This window comes from Physeter macrocephalus, chromosome 9 (assembly GCF_002837175.3).
Source record: "Physeter macrocephalus isolate SW-GA chromosome 9, ASM283717v5, whole genome shotgun sequence".
NCBI lineage: Eukaryota > Metazoa > Chordata > Mammalia > Artiodactyla > Physeteridae > Physeter > Physeter macrocephalus.
In genome coordinates this window covers 95,440,971-95,457,684 of record NC_041222.1, presented here as the reverse complement: position 1 = coordinate 95,457,684, position 16,714 = coordinate 95,440,971, and the positions used below count along the sequence as shown (strand labels likewise).

General features: G+C 42.5%; 1 pseudogene; it reads right to left on the bottom strand.

Annotated features, from left to right (window-relative positions):
• Positions 1–300: 300 nt before the first annotated feature.
• Positions 301–16,714, bottom strand: part of LOC102978967 (mediator of RNA polymerase II transcription subunit 25-like) — a 118,287-nt pseudogene continuing 101,873 nt past the window's right edge.

Here is a 16,714-nt window from a genome sequence, read left to right as displayed (position 1 = left end):
TGCTGTCACCTGCAAGTACCTGATGGTCTCACTCCGCAGAGTGTATTGCAGTGTGGATGCTGAGAACACGGGTGTGGTGAAGGTCATGTGACATCTTTGGCGTACTAGTCTTGGGCAGTAGCAACCTATTACAGCGTGTGATACTTTAATTTCAGTTTGAGAAAATGTCATGATTTAAAAACTTTTCAAAACATTCGTAATTATTGATAGTTATAATACTATTTAAATAATTCATAATTATTTTATTTCTTAACCAAGCCTGTGTGTGTGTGTGTGTGTGTGTGTGTGTGTGTGTGTGTGTTAAAAGGAACTTTCTTGGGTGTCGGGGGTTCAGATGAGGTCCATGAGGATGTCATCCTCCATGACGCTGGGCTGCAGGCCTGGCTGGGGGACCGGGCCCCGGGGAACCCTGCTGAGCAGCCTCTGACCTGGCAGTGGAGCCCTGGGGGGAAGGTGGGCAGGCCAGGACTGGGCGGGAGGCAGGTGCAGGAGCAGGGGCCCCTGGTGGCTGGAGGGGGTGGACAGAGGTCTGAGGCGGGGGGGACCCCAGTCTAGGGCGGTGGCGGGTTGAAGAGGAGGCTCCGCAGTTGGGGGTTGGCCCCGGGGTTCTGGGGCCGATGGGTGGGTCCGGGAGGGGGCGGGTGGGGGACGCTCCAGGAGGGCCTTGTGGGGCGCCCGGGCAGCACCCCGGGGCTGGGGCTGCCCCGGGGCTGCAGAGGCCCCCACGGTCCCCTGAGGCTGGAGCTGCTTGTGGTTGCTAATGACCTGCCGGGTGCCGTTGACAAAGCGTCTCTGGTCTTAGGGGATGCGGCCCGTGAAGGCCTTCCTGAATGAGCACACACACCTCGCAGGGGCCGCGTGGGGAAGTGCACACAGCCAGCGGAGCCGTCGCCCAGGATGTGGTAGCGACCTCTGAGCGAGTCCAGGTCCTTGTCGCTGAAGTGGAGGCGGACCATCCCTGAGTTCCAGGGCAAAGGGCACAGGGTGCTCAGCAGCCGCTGGGGGATGAGCTGCGTGATCAGCGCTGTGCTCTTTTCAGGCTCTCGCCGTGATTCAGGTAGACCTGAGAAGGCAGTGACCGAGTCAGCTTGGTGTTGGCACCACAGAGGCCGGTTTGGGCCTCTCCTGCCACCCGAGGACCCCGCTGCAGGCCAGGAGTTTGTTGGAGACTGACTGCTGCCCGCCGAGGGCCAGGGCCCCGAGCTGGGCGGGAGAACAGAGCCCGCCCTGAACAGTGCCCCCCGGGCTGCGCGGTGGGGGGCCAGGACCGGGCCAGGGGCCACAGTGGAGACCAGGCTGGGCTGGGAAGCGGGGAGGCGGCTTGGGGGCACCGGGGGGGCCTGGGCCTGGCTGTAGCGGGGGGGGACCCACTCCTGGAGCGGCTTGCTGAAGAGGGTTGATGGGCTCAGCGAGGGCCCAGCCCAGCCTTCTGGTTCTTGGCGGCCTCCACTGTGCTCTGGGCAGCCACCTGAGCTGCACTCAGGGGACCTGGTACTGCGGGGGGACAGGGGGCAGAGGCTGCTGGGGGGCTGCCCCGAGCGGGGCGTCCGAGGGAGGACCTAGAGGCAGGGGCACGGGCGGCTTTGGCTGGAGGGGCCCTGGGGCCGAGCCACCCCCAGCAGGCAGCACAAGCCCCGGCACCGGCACCGTGTGCCTTGCGTCCTGGCTCACGCCTGTGCGTGGCTGCAGTGGCTCCAGCCTGGCGGGAGGAGCCGCCTTCTCGAGCAGAAGCTGCGGGGCAGGCAGCTCCCAAGGCAACACGATGGCGAAGTAGATTCCTCACTCCCCAGCCTTCTGCACGAGGGTCTGTGTCGTGCACCCAGAGTACGTGGTGCTCTCGACAGCAGGCAGCAGGTAGGCGGGCGAGTTACAGATAAGGAGGCAGAGTCGGAGCGCCTGGCCAATCTGCTCCGGCATCTTCTTGAAGTCATGGAACAGCTGCAGGGCACTGCTGAGGCCTTCAGCGATGAGGCTGCAGCTCTGGCCCGCGACCCCCACCCCATGAACTTCATGCCGTCGAGCCAGATGACAAACCCATAGGCGCTGCTGGTGGGAGCGTGATATTGTACGTAGGACTGGGGAGCGCGGTCCACGGTGTTGAACGCCACGAGGCTGTACTGGGTCTCCCCGCGGTCTCCCCCGGAGTCTGTCTCGGCAGCAGGGCCACCATTAAAATTCTTGATGGCCAGGAGCAGGGAGTGCTTGCGGAGGCCCTCGAAGTAGGGCCCCAGGTTGGCTGTGCCCTCGATCACACACACCACGTCAGCTACGAGGCCCCCGGCCCAGCCGCCAAGCCTGTTTTAAATTCATAGTTTAACATTATTAGCCCAATGAAATACATTCTTATTACTTATTTTCTATCTTTCAAAAAATAGTAATGTCAGACCTATAGAAAGTTATGAGTAGCGCAAAGCATTCCTGTGTACTTTTCATGCAGATTTCCCAGTGGTTAACATTCTGTCACATTTGTACTATCATTTTCTTTTTCTCTTTATGTACATACATGGCAGGTGATAGCTTCCAAAAATGGACAGAGCAGTCTGTCACTGTTCCATATGCTCTTTTAGAACCTTGCACTCCTCATCAGGAAGCGTGGTCTACATCCCCTCTTCTTGAACCTGAATGGGTGTGTGTCTGCAGCAACCGAGAGAGTATGGCCCAAGTGAGGTTATGTGACTTCTCAGATTAGGTCATAAAAGGGATATACCTTCTGCCTGGTTATCTGTCTTGAGACACCCTAAGAACCCAGATGTCATTATGTGAGGAAGCCCAGCCTATGCGGTTAGGCCACATATAGGTTTTCTAGTCAGCAGTATCAGCATCAGTTTAGCCAACAAGCAGCATCAACCCCCAGACAATACAGTGATGATTTAGCCCCCAGGCTCCACGTCTTCCAGCTGAGGTCCCAGACATCACCAAGCAGAGACAAGCCTCCCATGCTGTGGGCTGAATTCCTAACCCATAGAATCCATGAGCATAATTACTGGTTGTCCTATGCCACTAAATTTTGGGGTAATTAGCTACTCAGCATAATAACCAGAACAGTAATAATCTTTTTTTTTCTGAGTCATTCGTTAGAGAATAAATTACAGACATGATACCGTTACCTCTTAATGTTTCCTAAAAGCAAGGGCAGTTTCCTGCATAACCACAGGGCAGCCATCAATCAGGAAATTAACATCCACAGATCCCATTCAAATGTCACTCACTGATTGTCCCAGCGATGTCACATACAGGAGGCTTCTCTGGTGGTCCAGTGGTTAAGGGTCCACCTTCCAATGCAGGGGACGCGGGTTTGATTCCTGGTTGGGGAGCTAAGATCCCACTTGCCGTGGGGCAACTAAGCCCGCATGCCGCAACTAAGACTGGACGCAGCCAAATAAATAGGTTTTAAAAAAAACCAAAAACGATGTCCTGTACAGGTTCAGGATCTAATCCAAAATCACATGTTGCTTTTAGTTGTGTTATCTTTTTAGTCTCTTTCAATCTGGAACCATTCCTCTGTCTTCCTTTGGCTTTTCTGGTCTTGACAATTTTGAAAAGTAGAGGCAACTTACTTTGTAAATATCCCTTAATTTTGATTTGTCTGCTGTTTCCTCATGATTACATTCAGATGATATAATATTTTCAGGAATATAACAGAAGTGATTCTGTGTTCTTCTTTGTGCTTGATAAGTAGGAAGCACACAACTTTAATATTTTTCACTTGGTTAAAATCATGTCTTCCTTATTTCTTTCTTGTAGCATTAATAAATATTTTGTACTTAGTATTTTATATACATTTCCTGTTCTTCATCAAAATTTCTCCCACTAGTTTTAGTATCTGTTAGCAATTCTTTGCTTTAATCAGTTATTACTATACTGCTTGCTAAATGTAGATTTTCTAATTCCATTATTCCTTCTACATTTATTAGTTGACATTCTCTTGTAAGGTGTTTTCCTTTCTTATATATGTATGTATGTATGTCTTATGTATGTCTCATGATTTCTGTTTTACATAATGCATTATTGTCTGTTACTGAATCATTTTTTTTTTTTAATGTTCAGATTGTCCCAGACTGGGTCAATGAGATATGTTTCCTTCATTCTTTCTCACCAGCAGTGTGCTAGAGTTCTAGTTGCCAAGTGTCAGTGGTATTGTTAATCTTTTTAATTTGTAGCCATTCTAATGTGTATATGGCTGTATTTCACTGTGGTTTTAGTTTGCATTTCTCTGATGACTGATGATGTTGAGCATATTTTCATGTGTTTATCAGCCATTTGCATATCTGCTCAAGTCTTTTTTTAATGGGGTTATTTGTCTTTTTATTATCGAGTTGTAAGAGTTCTTTGTGTATTCTGATACAATCCCTTTGTCAGCTATGTATTGTAAATGTTTTCTCCCATTCCTCAGCTTGACTTTCCACTGTCTTCATGATGTCTATCATAAAGAAATACGTTTTTTTATGGTTTATGTTTTTTGTGTCCTAAAACAACATTGCCTACCTGAAGGTTTGAAAGATTGTCTACTTATGTTCTCTTCTAAAAGCTTTGCAATTTTTGTTTTTTCATTTAGATTTATGATACACTTCTAATTTTTGTGATGTGTGAGGTAAGGATTAATGTTCAGTTTTTTTTTTTTTTTTTTTAATGTTCAGTTTTTAAAAATTCAGATATCTGGCCATTCCATCACTATATGTAGAAAAGACTTTCCCTTCTCTGTTGAATTACCTTGGCATGTTTGTGGAAAATAAACTTACCATAGATAAATGGTTCTACTTCTGGAGTCACTTTCCTGTTCCAGTCATCTTTACGTGGATTCTTTTACCAAAACCAGGTTGTCTTAATTATTGTAGCTTTATAGTAAACCATGAAATCAGCTAGTTTTCTCCGACTTCACTCTTTTTAAAAATGACTTTTGCTGTTCTAGGTCCATAGGAATTTCCATTACAAGTTTTACAATTAGCTTGTCAATTTCACCCAAAGTGCCTGCAGGAATTTTGATCAGAATTGCATTGAATCTATAAATCAACATGGGGAGAATTAACAATATTGAGTTTTCCAATCCAAAAACATATTATATTGCACCATTTATTTAGGTCTTCTTTAATTTCTTAGAGCAATATTCTATTCTTTTCAGTGAAGAAGTGTTGCATGTCTTTTGTTATGTTTAATGTGCCTAGTTTTATAACATGTCTGTGTTATTATATTTTTTGAAATATAATTTTGTTATCAATATTATGGAGTCAAATAGTAAAACGTTTGGAAATTGTCTCCGTTTTTTATTCATTTCATGTTTTCTAGAGATTTAATTTTATAGTATATTTCAAAAGTATTCTTCCATGAGAGATTGTCCTCCACCACAGATAGAGAAGCACTTGTCTACAGATACAGAGTCTAGGTCTGGTCAGTGTCTGAAGTTCTTATCATCTTCCAAGCATTCTTGGGAAGGGGGCAAGAACAGCCAGGGAAGTGCATACCTAACTCTTCTGAAAAATGATCTGGAAGTGGCACGTATCAATCCTGCTCACATCTCATGGCCCCCTTTGCTGCAAGGGAGGCTGAGAAGTGTAGCTTTTGGTGGCTGACATGAGTCCAGTAATGGCTGTCATTATGGAAGAAGGGAGGCATGGATGTAAATAAAAACAAAAATACACAAATGGGACCTAATTAAACTTAAAAGCTTTTGCACGGCAAAGGAAACCATAAGCAAAACTAAAAGACAACCTACAGAATGTGAGAAAATATTTGCAAACGAAGTGACTGACAAGGGATTAAACTCCAAAATAGATAAACAGCTCATGCAGCTCAATATCAAAAAAACAAACAACCCAATCAAAAAATGGGCAGAAGATCTAAATAGACATTTCTCCAGAGAAGACATACAGATGGTCAATAGGCACATGAAAAGATGCACAACATCACTGATTATTAGAGAAATGAAAATCAAAACTATAATGAGGTATCACCTCACCCCAGTCAGAATGGCCATCATTAAAAAATCTATAAACAATAAATGCTGGAGAGGGTGTGGAGAAAAGGGAACCCTCTTGCACTGTTGATGGGAATGTAAATTGGTGCAGCCACTATGGAGAATAGCATGGAGTTTCCTTAGAAAACTAAAAATAGGGTTACCATATGATCCAGCAGTCCTACTCCTGGGCATATATCTGGAGAAAATCATAATTCAAGAAGATACATGCACCCCAATATTCACTGCAGCACTATTTACAATAGCCAGGACGTGGAAACAACCTAAATGTCCATTGACAGAGGAATGGATAAAGAAGATATGGTATATACACACACACACACACACACACACACACACACACACACACACACACACACACAAAGGAATATTACTCAGCCATAAAAAGAACAAAATAATGCCATTTGCAGCAACATGTATGGACCTAGAGATTGTCATACTGAGTGAAGTAAGTCAGACAAAGACAAATATAATATGATATCACTTATATGTGGAATCTAAAAAAAATGGTACACATGAACTTGTTTACAAAGCAGAAATAGAGTCACAGATGTAGAAAACAAACTTATGTAGAAGGGGAGGGCAGGGATAAATTGGGAGATTGGGGTTGACATTTACACACTACTATATATAAAACAGATAACTAATAAGGACCTACTGTATAGCACAGGGAACGCTACTAAATACTTTGTAATGACCTATATGAGAACAGAATCTGAAAAAGAGTGGATATATGTATATGTATCACTGATTCACTTTGATTCACTTTGATTCACTTTGATTCACTCCTGAAACTAACACAACATTATATATCCACTATACTCCAATAAAAATTAAAATAAGAAGTGGGGCATGGCTATGGCTATGGTTAGATCTCTGTCACCGTTGATCCTTCTGGATCCCTAATTGTTAATGCTCCCCTCTCTTCCAATGCAGAGAACGTACTCACACCTCCTCAAGTGAGACGCCTCATCCAGTTTACTAGCTAAGATATCAAGTTGTTATGCATCCTCCTCCATCAAGTTTAGATACAGCTTCTCATGATCTGATGAGCGACTGTGGAGCAGAGTACCATGCACCAGTTACCAATCCCAGGGGAGGACTCCAACTGAAGGGCGCATATAGCAAAGATCACCACTATACCAACCAGCAGGAATAGAAGTCCAAGCTTCTTCCCACTGCATCTCGTATCAAAGTGGCCAAGGAAGACAGCACTGGATGAAATAAAGCTTTACTTACACAGAAAGGAGACAGAGTAAGATTAGCTTCAATTGTGTACCTTAGCGTTCCCTGGCCAGTGGCTCTCTCCTGGCAGTGACACAGGGCAATTGGCCTATACGTACTCTTTTGGTGCTGCAGTTGAAGGAATCTTGTCCCTTCCCTGCAGAGGACAGACATAGCTGTGGGGTTGGCCAGCTGCCATTTGACACACTTGCTTTAAGCAGAGACAAAAGAGTACTCATTGAGCATGAAACAAGGAAAGATATTCCCACACAGGGCGATAAGCCCGGCACAGGCTGTGTGGGCCCTTTATCTCTTGGTAGGAAGTGTTTCAGGCCCAAGGCCCATTCTGATGCAGCAGAGTTGGGGCCCAAAGACTGCGTGCATGAGACAGCCTTTCCCAACACGTACAAAACAAAACCCACATTGTCTGTGGTCCCTCCCAGAGATGCAGTACGAAATGGTAGACTAGGACAAGGACAGCTGCTATAAAAATCCTTATTTGGAAAGGAAGAAAAATTGGAAACCCGGCACCCAGTGGTCCATAGCGTTGATCAATTTCTGCAGGACAAGATGTGAAGGCTCCCTGCCCTGGCAGTGGAGTAACTTTTAGGCCAGACTCTGGTTCTACTCTCTGAGAATAGCTCTCTTATCCGCTGTTTTCTCTGAGACCTAGTTTTGTAATGAAATTGACACTAGAGAGTCTGACCACTTAAAGTCTGCATCATGTTTACAACCTGTTTCCTGCTGGTGCAGAACACACCCAGCTCCTCCTCCAGGGAGGCAGCCTGATGTCTAAACAAGTCATTGCATCTGTGTCAAAACCCAGGACCTGGCGTCCCTGCACAGTCTTTCTCAGAAGTCCTGTTTGGAAAGATGTATTGAATAGATGAAGGATGCTCGTGAACAACTAGTCCGTCTCGGCCACACTCAGGCATGAAGTCTCCCTCCTACACCACTCACAGACATGGAACTGAGCACGTTTCCATGACTAATACACACACACATAAATGCCTGCACACTTACACAAAGCTTTTGTTGGTGGTAATAGACTGCTTGCTTTCGGAAGACGGGTGGCATTTATGTAACAAAAATAAAATGATAATAGTAGACCTTCTGGTTCTCTAAAGACCCTCAGCCATTTCATTGCATTTCTCAACCTCTCTTCTGCTTTTCTCTTTACTTGGCTCTGTCTGCACTTCAGCATTTCTATTCATTCCTATTCCCAAGTGGTTTAGCTTTTCTTGTGCCCCCTTGACTATTATTAATGCCCTGACAGTCTCACTTTCCACCCAAGTGATATTATTAAAGAATTTTGCTAAAGGAAGACGGGTCTCCTTTAAAAGGAATTCAAGGGTTCAAGGGATGTACTAGGACTGTAATGTAGAACATGAGAAATATAATGAACTCTGCTGTATGTTGTATAGGAAAGGTATAAAGAGAGCAAATCTTAAGAGCTCTCATCACAAGAAAAAAATTTTTTTCTATTTCTTTAATTTTGTATCTATAAGATATGATGGATGTTCACTAAATTTATTGCCATAATCATTTCATGATGTATGTAAGTCAATTGTTATACTGTACACCTTAAACTTCCACAGTGCTGTATGTCAATTATATCACAATAAAACTGGAAGAAAAAAGATAAGTTAAAACATGACAACTGAAAAAAATGAATTCAAGGGCTATTAAAATTATGATTTTCTTTCATCCTGCTCAGAGTTTGTGTATTGCGCAGAAGAGACTGAAAGGGACTAGAAAGAGACTATACTATTATAATAACCTTATAAGGTAGGTCTTATTTTTATTATTTCCATTTTCTAGATAAGGAAACTAAAGCACAGAGAGGGTAAGTTACTTGTGCAAAACTCACACAGCTAATAATAATAATAATAACAAACAGAGTGCTTACTGTAATCACGGTTCTGAGTGTTTTATACGTAACCATACCATTTAATTCCCATCTGTGTGATAGACGATGACATGTTCCCCATTTACAGATGAATAAACTGAGGCCTGGAACAGTTTAGTAAGTTGCTCAAGGTTACACAGCTAGTAAGTAAGTGGCAAGGCTGGGATTTGAATCTGGGTCTAGGTCCATGCCTGTAAAATTTACATTCTTTTATTTCTTAAAAAAATTTTTTTTCTTTTGTTTTTTTTTTTTGTTTAAGAAAAGTTTTTTTTGTTTTGAAACTTTACGTTTTTAAACATTAATGTTCACAGCCCAAGCTTACATGGTAAACTTAATGAGTTGATCCTCTCAAACAAAGGGGTCCTGGCAGAGATTACCTTTGAGAGTACCAATATCAGGGATAAGGCCTGGTGAAGGTTCTCTGACTGTGGGGTCATGATGTGTGTTAGGTCGGTGGATTTGAGTTCCACTACGGAATCTAGTTGGGTGCATCCATTCACAGCAGGGCAGAAAGACTCCTAGGAGGTCAGGGTTTGAATTACAGCAACCTGAAAGCTAAGTGAGGTCCCTGCCTGGAAAGTAAACATCGGAATGCTTATTCAAAAAGCAAAGCCTGGATTTGCTGGGCTCTCTCGAGAGATGCCATCGTTATTGAAGGCCTTATACCATCTGGCTCTCTGTGCACAGCAAAGACTAATGATGCTGACAGGTCACGTAAGTTCGCACTAATGGGCTCGTGTTTTATTTATTCAGGTGCTGATTTGACATTTCCCAGCCCCGATGAATCTATGGATTTGGAAGTAACTGGGTCCTCTCTTTCTATACCGTGATGTTATCTCCCAAAATGAAGGAAATGAGAAACAGGAAAGGCCTAGATTCCCTGCAGATAGCTCTCACAGTTTACGGTAAGAAATCAAATGGTACGAAAAGCATTAGCCAAAGTTTAAAACACAAATCATTGGTGTTTAATATGATATATTGCAAAGAAATTTCTAGCACTGAAAGTCTGTCTTTAAGCAACACTTCCACACAGCGCCAACTAAACAATGTAATAGCATCTGGACTCCTTCTAAATCAAGTATGAAATTATGTATTTCTCCCATGACACAGATGACTCTAAAAGGCAACATTTCCTAAAATAAAAAATGAAGGGTAAATTAAGCAGTGTCTAAGGAAGCCTTTCTTGTGATTTTTTTCATTTTAGTTTTGAAAATATCTTTTAAAAAATATCTACTTAAGTAAAATATACATACAGAAGAGTGAAGAAATCATGGATGTTTATTTTGACACATTTTTACACAAACCCAAATAACCACCACTTAGACCCATAATGAGAATGTCACCATGTCCTCAAAACTTTCATGCCCTCTTTAAACCCTTCTGTCCAAAGTTAATCACTATCCTGACTTCTTTTTTAAATTTTTATTTTAAAATATAGCACAGATACATAAACCATATCAAACAATTGTCCATAATACAGAATTATTATAAGGCAATTTTTTTTTTTTTTTGCAGTACGCGGGCCTCTCACTGTCGTGGCCTCTCCCGTTGCGGAGCACAGGCTCCGGACGCGCAGGCTCAGCGGCCATGGCCCACGGGCCCAGCCGCTCTGCGGCATGTGGGATCCTCCCGGACCGGGGCACGAACCCGTGTCCCCTGCATTGGCAGGCGGACTCTCAACCACTGCGCCACCAGGGAAGCCCAGGCAAATTCTTGTAACTACCACCCAAGTCAAGGGATAAACCTTGACCAACCGTCCAGAACCCACCACATGCCCCATCCTTCTGGAGGGAAGACAGAGGCTTACCTGTATCCAGGTAACATAAAAATCATTTCCATGCTTTGCTTTACAGTTTTGCCACCCAATTGTGTATCCCTAAACAATAAAGTTTAGTGTTGCCTGTTTCTAAAAAATGTCACTTAAGCCACTTTTAATGGAAAGATTTCCCCTCTCTCATTATATCTACTTGTGCACTGTATTTGTTGAAGAAACTGGGCCTTGGTCTACATAGAGTTTCCTATTACGAAGTAATCAGACTCAAAATTTCAAACCTGAATACGATCAAGCCTGTAGTTCCTAGGGCCAGTTTATAAGAAATGCAAAGGACAGAGGGCTTTGTAAAAATACTCATGGAGATGCACTCAGAAAAAATATCTTCTATAAGGTATTTTTCAACTTCCATAAGAAAGTAATGAGAAACGTCTAATTCTTTTTGTTTTGCTTTGTTTTGTTTTTTAGAAAAACCAGTGTCAAAAATACGGAATTGACACCCTACCATCCTTCAAAGGTAGCCAAATTCTTAAAGAATCATATGAACTCATGTATTTAAACTGCAGTTTAGATTAGGGTGAAAATAATTATGTTAGAATTCAGAAAACAGGCTGACATATTGAAGAATATATAAAATGTTTTGCAAAGTCGTTCCTAAATTAGTGTATTTTTTTCAGAGAGATAAACTTTCTTATTTATAGATCATTAAAAATATTTTAGTCTTTTTATCCTGATGATCATCGCGTCCACCTTCTTCAAGTTGCTCCTGTGTCCTTTTATTTTTTATTTTTTTATTTTATTTTTTTGTGGTATGCGGGCCTCCCTCTGCTGCGGCCTCTCCCGTTGCGGAGCACAGGCTCCGGACGCGCAGGCCCAGCGGCCATGGCTCACGGGCCCAGCCGCTCCGCGGCATGTGGGATCCTCCCGGACCGGGGCACAAACCCGTGTCCCCTGCATCGGCAGGCGGACGCGCAACCACCGCGCCACCAGGGAAGCCCCTATTTTTTATTTTTAAAATATTTATTTATTTATTTGGCGGCGTTGGGTCTTATTTGCAGCACGCGGGATCTTTCGTTGTGGTGCATGGGCTTCTCTCTAGTTGTGGTGCATGGGCTTCTCTCTAGTTGTGGCATGTGGGTTTTTCTCTCCCTAGTTGAGGTTCATGGGCTCCAGCGCATGTAGGTTCTGTAGTTTGTGGCTTGCGGGCTCTCTTGTTGAGCTGCACGAGCTCAGTGGTTGTGGTGCACGGGCTTAGTGACCCTGCAGCATATGGGGTCTTAGTTCCCCGACCAGGGATCGAACCCGCGTCCCCTGCATTGGCAGGTGGATTCTTTACCACTGGACCACCAGGGAAGTGTCCTCTCCAGTGTCCTTTTAATAACACTCCAGTAGTCTTTGGTACATTACCTGCTATGACAAGATGCACTAGGCTTCTTTTGTATATTTCTTGCCCAAGTCCTAGAATTAGCTATTTCTTCAAGAAGCTTTGATTTCTTTTAAGTAGAAAGTGATATTTCATGACCACACCCTGGGCGCAGGAGTGCTCATTGCTAGTGGGTAGGTCACTCTTATTATGCTTTGTCAGTGGACAGAACTAGGAGAAATACATTAAAAAACCCTCATGAGGCCAGATTAATACTTCAATTCAAATTCAGGACTACAAGGTGTTTTTTTTTTTTGTTGTTGTTGTTGTTGTTGTTTTCAAGGTTTTTAATTTAACCTCTTCTGTCTTAAACCTGAAATCTTTTCTTCCATACTGAGAATAATTTTCAAGGATATGGAGGATGACAGAATTAGACTACCACATGAGTATTTACTTACTTTATCCCATCTTACACACATAATAGTCCTAGGATAGAATAGCAATACTACCTGCACCAATATGATTAAAATTATTTTTGTACATCTGTTCTCTCTGTTTTCCTCCTATTTAAAATATAACTGTGGGCTTCCCTGGTGGCACAGTGGTTAAGAATCCGCCTGCTAATGTAGGGGACACGGGTTCGATGCCTGGCCCGGGAAGATCCCACATGCCGTGGAGCAACTAAGCCCATGTACCACAACTACTGAGCCTGTGCTCTAGAGCCCATGAGCCACAACTACTGAGCCTGCGTGCCACAACTACTGAATCCTGCGCACCTAGAGCCCATGCTCTGCAACAAGAGAAGCCACGACAGTGAGAAGCCTGTGCACAGCAACAAAGAGTAGCCCCCGTTCGCCACAACTAGAGAAAGCCTGCGCACAGCAATGAAGACCCAACACAGCCAAAAAAACCCACAAAAAACAAACAAACAAATAAATAAATTTATTTTAAAAACCCCGTAATTGTATAGGCAAGACATGGCAACAACATAAATGTCTATCAACAGATGAATGGATAAAGAAGATGTGAGATATAGATTATATATATATATATATATATATATATATATATATATATAATGGAATACTACTCAGCCTTAAAAATGAATGACACAATGTCATTTGCGGCAACATGGATAGACCTAGAGATTATCATACTGAATGAAGAAGTCAGACAGAGAAAGACAAGTACCATATGATATCACTTATATGTGGAATCTAAAATAAGACACAAATGAACTTATCTATGAAACAGAAATAGACTCACTGACATAGAAAACAGACTTGTGGTTGCCAAGGGTGAGGGGAGGTCAGGGAGGGATGGATTGGGAGTTTGGGATTAGCAGATGCAAACTGTTATATATAGGATGGATAAACAACAAGGTCCTACTGTATAGCACAGGGAACTATATTCAATATCCTGTGATAAACCGTAATGGAAAAGAATATGGAAAAGAATATATATGTATAATTGAGTCACTTTGTTGTACAGCAGAAATTAACACAATGCTATGTCAACTATACTTCAATAAAATAAATTAAAACAACCCCCCCCAAACAAAAACACCCCATAAGGATAATGCAAATAGCCATTCCTTATATATTTTCTTCCTTATAATCCTCATCTGGTCTCAGTTCTCTCAGTAACTACTATGTATTTAATGTTAAACAATGGTCTTTACATCAAGATCTCTCAGGTCATTTTGATTGTTTAAAGCTCATTCTCTAGTAGATTTCTTCAAGAAACACTCATTAGTACACTATTGGCATAATTGTTGAAATGTCTAATGACAATCAGATTTTCTTTCCTTTTTAACTTGGTCTTTTGCTTGGATGTCCAAAGGATTTTTTTCTTAAAATTGAGCAATTTTATTAGAATAAATGTTGTTATTGGTTATTCTGACTTTATTTTCTCAGGTACAGGGTATGCTCTTTCCACATGATGACGTTTGATTCACATGTGTGCATTTCTGTAGGTCAGTACACAGAAGTGAGAATTGCTGAGATATGAAGTGTGCTCAGATTTATTGGATACTGCTAAAAATTTTCCAAAAGTGGTGGATCAATTTAACTCCCATGGACAGTGTGTGACAGTTATCTGATAACTGTAAAAATATTGATAGTTACTGATAATTGTATTGATAGTTATTTTGATGGATGTGTAGGAATAGCTTATTGTGGTATTAATTTGCATTTCCTTTATGATAAATTAAGGAATTAAGTCTTAATGGTAATTAAGTCTAGTATCTTTTCTCATGTTTATCAGTCCAGTTGAATATCTTTTTTTTTTTTTTTTGGCCACACCACACAGCTTGCTGGATCTTAGTTCTCTGACCAGGGATCGAACCCCGGCGCCTGGCAGTGAAAGTGCCAAGTCCTAACCACTGAACCACCAGGGAATTCCCTGAATATCTCTTTTTTAAGTGGCACTCTTATTCTTGCCTTTTCTCCTTTTTTATTGAATTGTTTATATTTTTTCTATATATTTGTAAGAGTTCTACATATATTCTGGATAAGAGGCCATTATATGTATTACAAATATCTTTTTTCATTCTGTGACTTGCTTTCCTACACACTCTTAATAGTGTCTTTGGTGAACAGAATCCTTCAGGTTTTTTTTTTTTAATTAATTAATTTATTTTTGGTTGAATTGAGTCTTCTTTGCTGCGTGCGGGCTTTTTTCTCTAGTTGCAGTGAGTGAGGGCTACTCTTTGTTGCGGTGCGCAGGCTCCTCATTGTGGTGGCTTCTTTTGTCACGGAGCATGGGCTCTAGGTGCACGGGCTTCAGTAGTTGTGGCACATGGTCTCAGTAGTTGTGGCTAGCGGGCTCTAGAGCACAGGCTAAGTAGTTGTGGTGCATGGGCTTAGTGGCTCCGTGGCACGTGGGATCTTCCCAGACCGGGGCTCAAACCCGGGTCTCCTGAATTGGCAGGCAGATTCTTATCCACTGCCCCACCAAGGAAGCCCTGAATCTGTTAGTTTTAATGCACAGCTGACCTTTGAACAATGTGGTGGTTAGGGGTGCTAACCCTCTGTGCAGTGGAACATCTGTGTAATATCAAACATCTGTGTAATATCAAAAAAACCCACAAACAACCCAATCCAAAAATGGGTGGAAGACCTTAATAGACATTTCTCCAAAGAAGACATACAGATTGCCAACAAATACATGAAAAGATGCTCAACATCACTAACCATTAGAGCAATGTAAATCAAAACCACAGTGAGGTATCACCTCACACCGATCAGAATGGTCATCATCAAAAAATCTACAAACAATAAATGCTGGAGAAGGTACGGAGAAAAGGGAACCCTCTTGCACTGTTGGTGGGAATGTAAATTGATACAGCCACTATGGAGAACAGTATGGAGGTTCCTCAAAAAACTAAAAATAGAACTACCATACGACCCAGCAATCCCAATACTGTGCATACACCCTGAGAAAACCATCATTCAAAAAGATACGTGTACCACAGTGTTCATTGCAGCACTATTTACAATAGCCAGGACATGGAAGCAACCTAAATGTCCATCAATAGGTGAATGGATAAAGGAGATGTGGCACATATATACAATGGAATATTACTCAGCCATAAAAAGGAAAGAAACTGACTTATTTGTAGTGAGGTGGATGGACCTAGAATCTGTCTACAGAGTGAAGTAAGTCAGAAAGAGAAAAACAAATACCATATGCTAACACATATATGCATAATTTTAAAAAGCGGTTCTGATGCACCTAGTGGCAGGGCAGGAATAAAGATGCAGATGTAGAGAACAGACTTGAGGGCATGTGGGGGAAGGGAAACTGGGATGAAGTGAGAGATTAGCATTGACATATATACACTACCAAATGTAAAATGGATGGCTAGTGTGAAGTGGCTGCTAGCACAGGGAGATCAGCTCAGTGCTTTGTGACGACCTAGAGAGATGGGATAGGGAGGGTGGGAGGGAGGCTCAAGAGGGAGGGGATATGGGGATATATGTATACATATAGCTGATTCACTTTGTTTTACAGCAGAAGCTAACACAACATTGTAAAGCATTTATACTCCAATAAAGTTGAGAAAAATAAATAAATAAAATAAAAAACAAAAACAAAGAAGCAAACAAAAAAAGACATAAGGCATGTAGAAAACAAATAGCAAAATGGTAGACACAAATCCTCCTTTATCAGTCACACACTACATGTAAGTCGGTTAAACACTCTGTTAAAAGATAAACCGAAGCATATTAAAATTAAAAAAATTATTTGGCTGCTCAGGGTCTTAGTTGTGGCATGTGGGATCTTTAGTTGTGGTATGTGGGATCTTCAGTTGCAGCATGCAGACTCCTAGTTGTGGCATGTGGGGTTTAGTTCCCCAACCAGGTATCGAACCCCGGGCCCCCTGCATTGGGAGCACAGAATCTTAGCCTCTGGACCACCAGGGAAGTCCCTTAACATTTTTAAGAGTTTGTTTGAGCAAAAATCAGTTTGAAC